This window comes from Saimiri boliviensis, chromosome 3 (genome assembly GCF_048565385.1).
Source record: "Saimiri boliviensis isolate mSaiBol1 chromosome 3, mSaiBol1.pri, whole genome shotgun sequence".
Lineage (NCBI taxonomy): Eukaryota > Metazoa > Chordata > Mammalia > Primates > Cebidae > Saimiri > Saimiri boliviensis.
The window spans coordinates 109,696,795-109,703,355 of NC_133451.1; positions in this window are offsets into that span (position 1 = coordinate 109,696,795).

The following is a 6,561-nucleotide window of genomic DNA, read 5'->3' on the forward strand; positions in this document are numbered from 1 at the left end:
AACTTTATCTCTAGTGATCTATTGAGGGAAGTGTAAAGGTTTTATGATGACATCTTCATTCTCTGTAATCACTCCATTTTAAACCTAGATCTTTGGATATTTGCTAACAAAATATCTTTACAATTAGAATCACACTTTAAGATTCTGTTGTGACAAATATCTTAAATACAAATATTTGTAGAACAGTACTTTTGTAATCGAATGTAGTTTTGTACCTGAAGTCTTCTAAATAACTTAATTTTCTATGTTACAATACTATTAATATAACAACTCTGTACTACAGTAATAGCCTTTTTCAAATATTCAAAATATTTCATGCCTGTAGAGGGACCAAATAAAAAATATATTCCAAATAATATCCTGTTGTGATCATTGTAATGAACATAGTTAAACTTTTGCTTCATGACTCAGGTTCATTATTTTGTTTAGTGATTTTACTTTCTATAATAGGGTATGTGTAAGTGCCGTGAACCAGAGTAATCTTGGGTTTGTTTCTTCCTAAATAAATTCCACCTACCGCCATGATTTAATTAATAAGCCACCATTATTATTGTGTGTGTGTGTGTGTGTGTGTGTGTGTGTGTGTGTGTGTGTCTACATGGTGGAGAAATTGCCTGTTCTAAAAACAGTGTAATGCACATCCTTTCATTCACTCTGATAAAACTGTGGTCTCCATATGTAAAGAACACAATATCAGTGGTACTCTGAAGAAAGGTTAGAGCAGTATAGTCAAAATACAATGCATGATACATGCAAGTGTCCAAAGAATAAGGTAGGTGGGCATCTTTATGAAACTGTTACCAATCAGGAGATGAGCACGGCATGGAGTCTATGTCAGAGAGGTAGCCCTGAAACAGAGCTTTAAATGTTGTGGCTAAGAAAATAATATGTACCTCAACATTTCAAAATCAGGTTTACGTAAGCAGTTAAATATTCAGCAGGGAGAGTTTATCCTTAAACCATAAATCTATGCCAAGTATAGTTCATCAAATTGCTATGGGGAAGTTCCCATGTCTCTCCACAATGTATTCTGAGAAACATTACAATAGAGCAGGTTTGTATAAAAATTTTATATTTTCTCATAGGAACAATGTTATAATTTGATGTTATATGGTAGACCAAGCATTTAATAAATCATAGACATGACTGAAAATATGTCCTAAAGTAACATGCAACTACAGATTTGTGCAGTAATTTTAAATAATAAAATTATGCTCGGTGTTCTATGCAATGAGCATAAATGTACCGTAAACCCTGATCATTTCCAGGCCCCAGTGAATCATAAAATGAAAGCAGAATATATAAAAATACAATTCTGCTGCATTATAAATTTGACCTATCCATAAGATTAATCTTATTTAATTTAATTTTCCAATATTATTTTGTATATTCTTTTCTCTAGGGACCTCCTCATTCTATTATTATATCCCTATACTCACCTAAAATAGTTCCTATATTCAATGTACATTTTAATACTCAAAGTCATCCCACAAATGCTGAAACTGAAAGTATCTCAGATCAAAATATAGAAACTATGAGATGGCTACTTGGAAACTATTTCTAAATGGTACAGGGTATACTTGAGCTACTATTGACATACGTTTGTATGCATGTTTTGTTGTATCTTTTCGAATTCAGTAGTATAAAGGAAAAAAAAGAAATTACTCTTTGAGCAATTAAAAAGTATGTGGAAAAATCTCTTTAACTCTTTATGTTATGTTCAAGGAGGTGTCATTGCAAGTACTGGGCAAATGTATTCATTTCAGACCTTAAGTGTATTTCTTTAAAATTTTGGTCAATATGCTCTTACTGTTTCTTAGCTGTTTCTAGCTATAGGATCTTCAATATTTTCAGACATCAGCTATTCCCAGTCTCTTATATCTTTAATTTTATCTTGTTGAGCCAATTTGGCTAATAAGCATGTTCAAATTTCACTTCTATCCTACACACACACACACACACACACACACACAAATTAAAAAATAATGTTAAGAACTCTTACCTTTTCCCAGGCATCAGTTTCTGTGTTTATAACAAACCCTCAATAGATAGGTCTGTACATGCTGCCTCTGCCTCTGCTTCCCATTCTCATGAGAGTAGAACTTCATCCCTCCCTGCTTTCTGGCTTTCTCAAATGTTTTTTAAATTAAGTAGTTGAGAGTCAATCAGCCTTTGCCATTCCTCCTCTTTTTCTCCTCTGGAACATTTAACACTGTCAACGCTTCTTGGAAATTCTGTAATCTCTCACAATATGTTCTTGTACTCCTCCAGCTTTCACTGCTGTCTTCTTAGCTTTTTCTTACTCTCTAACACAGTTGTTGCTCTACTATTCAGCACTTACCTTTTCCAGCACAGTTACCCTTAGCAATCTTACTACACAGTTGTTTTTTGTTTCTTTACAAAGAAAGTTTCCCAAATGTGCATCCACGTGCTGACTTCTCTAGGACTCATGTACTGTAATACCTGCTGGGACTTCTGATCTGGTTATCTCCCCAGAATTTTTCTGCCCTACGTAAGTTACATGCTTTCTTCCCATTTTATCAGTCTCAATCCTACCTGCTCTCTAAAACTCAGGTGAGACGTCAATCAGACTGTGAAACACTGCAGTTTCAATAAATGCTCCTTCACTTGTGCTGCTTTGTGCCTACATTTAGAACTGATCACATCTATTCTTACATTTTTTTACTAAATGTGTTTGTATCACTACAACAGTATTTTCGGATTTACCAAAGGAAAAGAATTCCAAAACAGCAAAGTCATTAAATATTGAGTTAGAAACTATTTCAGTTTTATATATATATATATATATATATATATATATAGTGTGTTAAAAGTTAGTCTTATTTCCAGAATTTTTAAAACTAAGATTTGTGAAAATGCTAACAGTGTTAAAATATAGTGACCTTAAAAGCTAACAATATGAGAAGGTTGGCTTCATTTTAGAAGTAACTACACTGTCCCCAAAGGGTTTTATTTGCTACAGATATTTGGTCTATATATTTAGTACTGAATTATATGATTCTAAACATTAAAATGTAAGCAGCACATTTAACATAAAAAGAAAACCAGCTTTAGGTGAGATACATATGTTTCACAGAGATTCTCAGTTATTAAATTTGCTACAAAATTTACATTTTAATAGCATCACAAGAATCCAGGTATGCATAAGGTAGTATCCATAAAGAATCAGTAGCAATATTATGTTGTAAAATATAGGATGTCTTTAGTTCTTAATATGTTAGTTTCCATCTTAGTTATCTGATACCACTTTAGTATGGGAAAAAAACTAAAAAAACGCACATCATGTTCACTGCTGATTGAAAGTTTTTATTTACATTTTTACCTGATTTTTCATTCTAGCCTAATATGCTAATTCATGAAATAAACTTGATACAATATCATATTACGAATGATTATCAGTAGCCCAGATGGAATTTTCATGTGAATTCAAAATAAAGGCATCCTATCTCAATATGCTTTACTTCCAGTTGTAATACTGATTTTGTTGGAACATACATGCCATTGCTATCTGTCAAATAATTGTTGTAACAAGTATAGAAATACATTATATCTGTGAATGAATGGTACCTCCTGAAACTGTGGTATGCTTGTGTAATACACGACCCCCACAACAGTGTGTACAGGCCATGAACTGTGCTACATTTTGCAGATTACTAATTTCTTAAATGAGAACGGTATCTATCTTCTGGAGTTTTTGTAAGCATATAGAAAAGTAATATAAAACATTAAGCATAAAATCATTATTCAATAAATCTGTTCTCTCTCTCTCTCTCTCTCTCTCTCTGTGTGTGTGTGTGTGTGTGTGTGTGTGTGTGTGTGTGTGTGTGTTTAACCTATACTTAAGAACTCTCTGAAGATTCATTTCATTTCTAGACCAGGGGTTAGTACATTTTTTTCTATGAAGTACTACATAGTAACTCAACCATTGTATTATAAAAGTAGTTGTAGATAAGACAACATGCAAATGAATGATTAAGATTGTGTTCTAATAAAATTTAATTAACAAACATAAAAATAGAGTATATGATTTGGTACATAGGTTATAGTTGCTGACTCTCATCCAGCCCATACTATCTCATTTCTTCCTTAATACCTAAAGGAGTTATATTAGTCTATTTTCAATTTTTAGAACTTGATTCAGAACAAAAAGTATCAAAGTAAGGAATGTTAATTTTCTCTTAAAGCTCAGTTTGTGCTTATATTAAGGCTGAAATTAGAGAAAGCTTATTTGCTGAAGGCCTCTTCTTCCTGATTGTATGTATCTCTAAAGCTTTTTTTTAAATTTTCCTTTTTTCTTGTCTGGCCTGATGATTTTTCTTCCCTCCTTTTGGGAAGAAAATAATTTTTTTTCTAATAACATTCAGGATTTAGGCATTATTGCATTTTTCTCACTTTTTTCATTTTTATAAATATATTTTTATAAATCTACTTTATATAAGCAACCTCATACTTTCTTTTCTAAAGTTATACAGTATTTTTAATTAAATAAAATCTCTCAAGACAGTCTTTCTCATAGAATGGGGTTCCCAGCATCTATGTCATACTTTTGCTGGCCTTTCAAAACTCCCATATTCTGATAGTATATCTCCTTATGAATTTTTGCTCAAGCAAAATTATCAACCCTATTAATAGTCAGAGCTACTGATCTGCAAGGCACTATTAAGTGGAATTTGAGGCCTGAAGCAATCTGTGAAAGAAGACTTTGGAAAAATGCAGGTGTTCTACCATATATCACAGAAAAGCTAATTTCGCTTTCATAATGAAAACAAGTATCACTGTCCTGAAGTTTCCCAGCCCTGGGCAGGGATGCGTATTGAACTCCATCAATGTGAAAATAAAAGTTAATTTGCTATTTTCAATAGTGTCTAGTACTCAAAGAGTATTTACTACTTATTCTTCCTTCAGAAATGGTTTATTTCTTTATTTCAGTCTTATTCTTGGTATAAAGAATCTAATGTATTTTTTTCAAAAGAAAACTGAAGTCAAACCAATAATCTTCAAAGACATATGAAACTACTATATGCCAAGCAGTGTGGCATTAAGTACAATGTGTATTAAAAATCAAAAATAAACATAATTAAAGATTTGAACATACCACTTACATTATATTATTGCTTACATTAACATAAAGTACATATTAGGTAACTAGTTAAGCATTAGAACTTTCTTTCAAAAGAGAAATAGGCAATATACAAAATATGAATTTAAGTAAAATTGAAAGCAGGATATTCTTTTATTAGATTTCCCACAAATACACTAGAAAGAATTCAAAGACTCATGACTACAAAACAAGTTTGCATTAATTATCACAGTGTGATTTAGCATTATTTATATATACATGCCCACTTATGATAGGGTTATATCCCAGTAAACCCAAAATAAGTTGAAAATATCATAAAGTTGAAAATTTATTTAATACCCCTAATATACCAAACACCATAGTTTAGCCTAGTCCACTTAAACAGGACATTTTATTTGTCCCCTTTGCCAACCTTTCAGCAGGAGAGTCTTACTTACTCAGCCGGCAGCTCTCAACCCCCCGTGGGAGGGTGAGTGCACAAGTGAGTGTGTGGAGGAGCCAGGGCAAGTGTTTTGGGTTCTGGCAGGAGCAACACTGTGCATATCTTTCAGCTCTGAGTCTATCAATGTCAGCAAAATGCAAGGAAATACAGCAGTTTCTAGAAGGAGCTCATAAATGTTGATCCTATTCAAGAACCTTTGGGTCTTCCCAGTTTCTAGCAGGAAATATTTAGCTGTTGTTAAAGGGCCCAGAACTAGTCAAAGATAGTCTCAAACTCAGGCACGTGACTACAAGAAACTTCTGGCAGCTCTTTCCACAAAGAATTTTTTTTTTTTTTTTTTTTTTTTTTAGTATGTACCTAAACTTTATTTTTTTTTAAATTGCATTTTAGGTTTTGGGGTACATGTGAAGAACATGCAAGATTGTTGCATAGGTACACACATGGCAATGTGGTTTGCTGCCTTCCTTCCCCTCACCTGTATCTGTCATTTCTCCCCATGCTATCTCTCTCCACCTCCCCACCCCCATCCCTCCCCCATTTCCCCCCAATGGACCCCAGTGTGTAGTGCTCCCCTTCCTGTGTCCATGTGTTCTCATTGTTCAACACCTGCCTATGAGTGAGAACATGCGGTGTTTGATTTTCTGTTCTTGCGTCATGATGTAATCATTGGCTTTAGAACTAATTGTTCCAAAGTGTGAAGACAGTAGGAATGCAAATATAAAGTCATTTCTACTTTCGGGGACTGAAGTGCTGTTACCCATTTTGCTTACAACTGAAATCATATAACCACATCCAAGATATTTATTCATTGTACAAATAATTATTAGGTGCCCATGTGTCAGGCATTGTTAGGCAGTTGAGATATGTCAGTTAAAGAGAAAGAAAATGCATCAGAAACCCTTTATTGAAGCCTATACAGTCTAAACAAGTTGAGGATTAAATGTTACTTTGTACAATCTTTCCTTGCACTGTCCACCTGGTATATTTCATTAAAGAACAATGAGAATTTCTTGCTTAA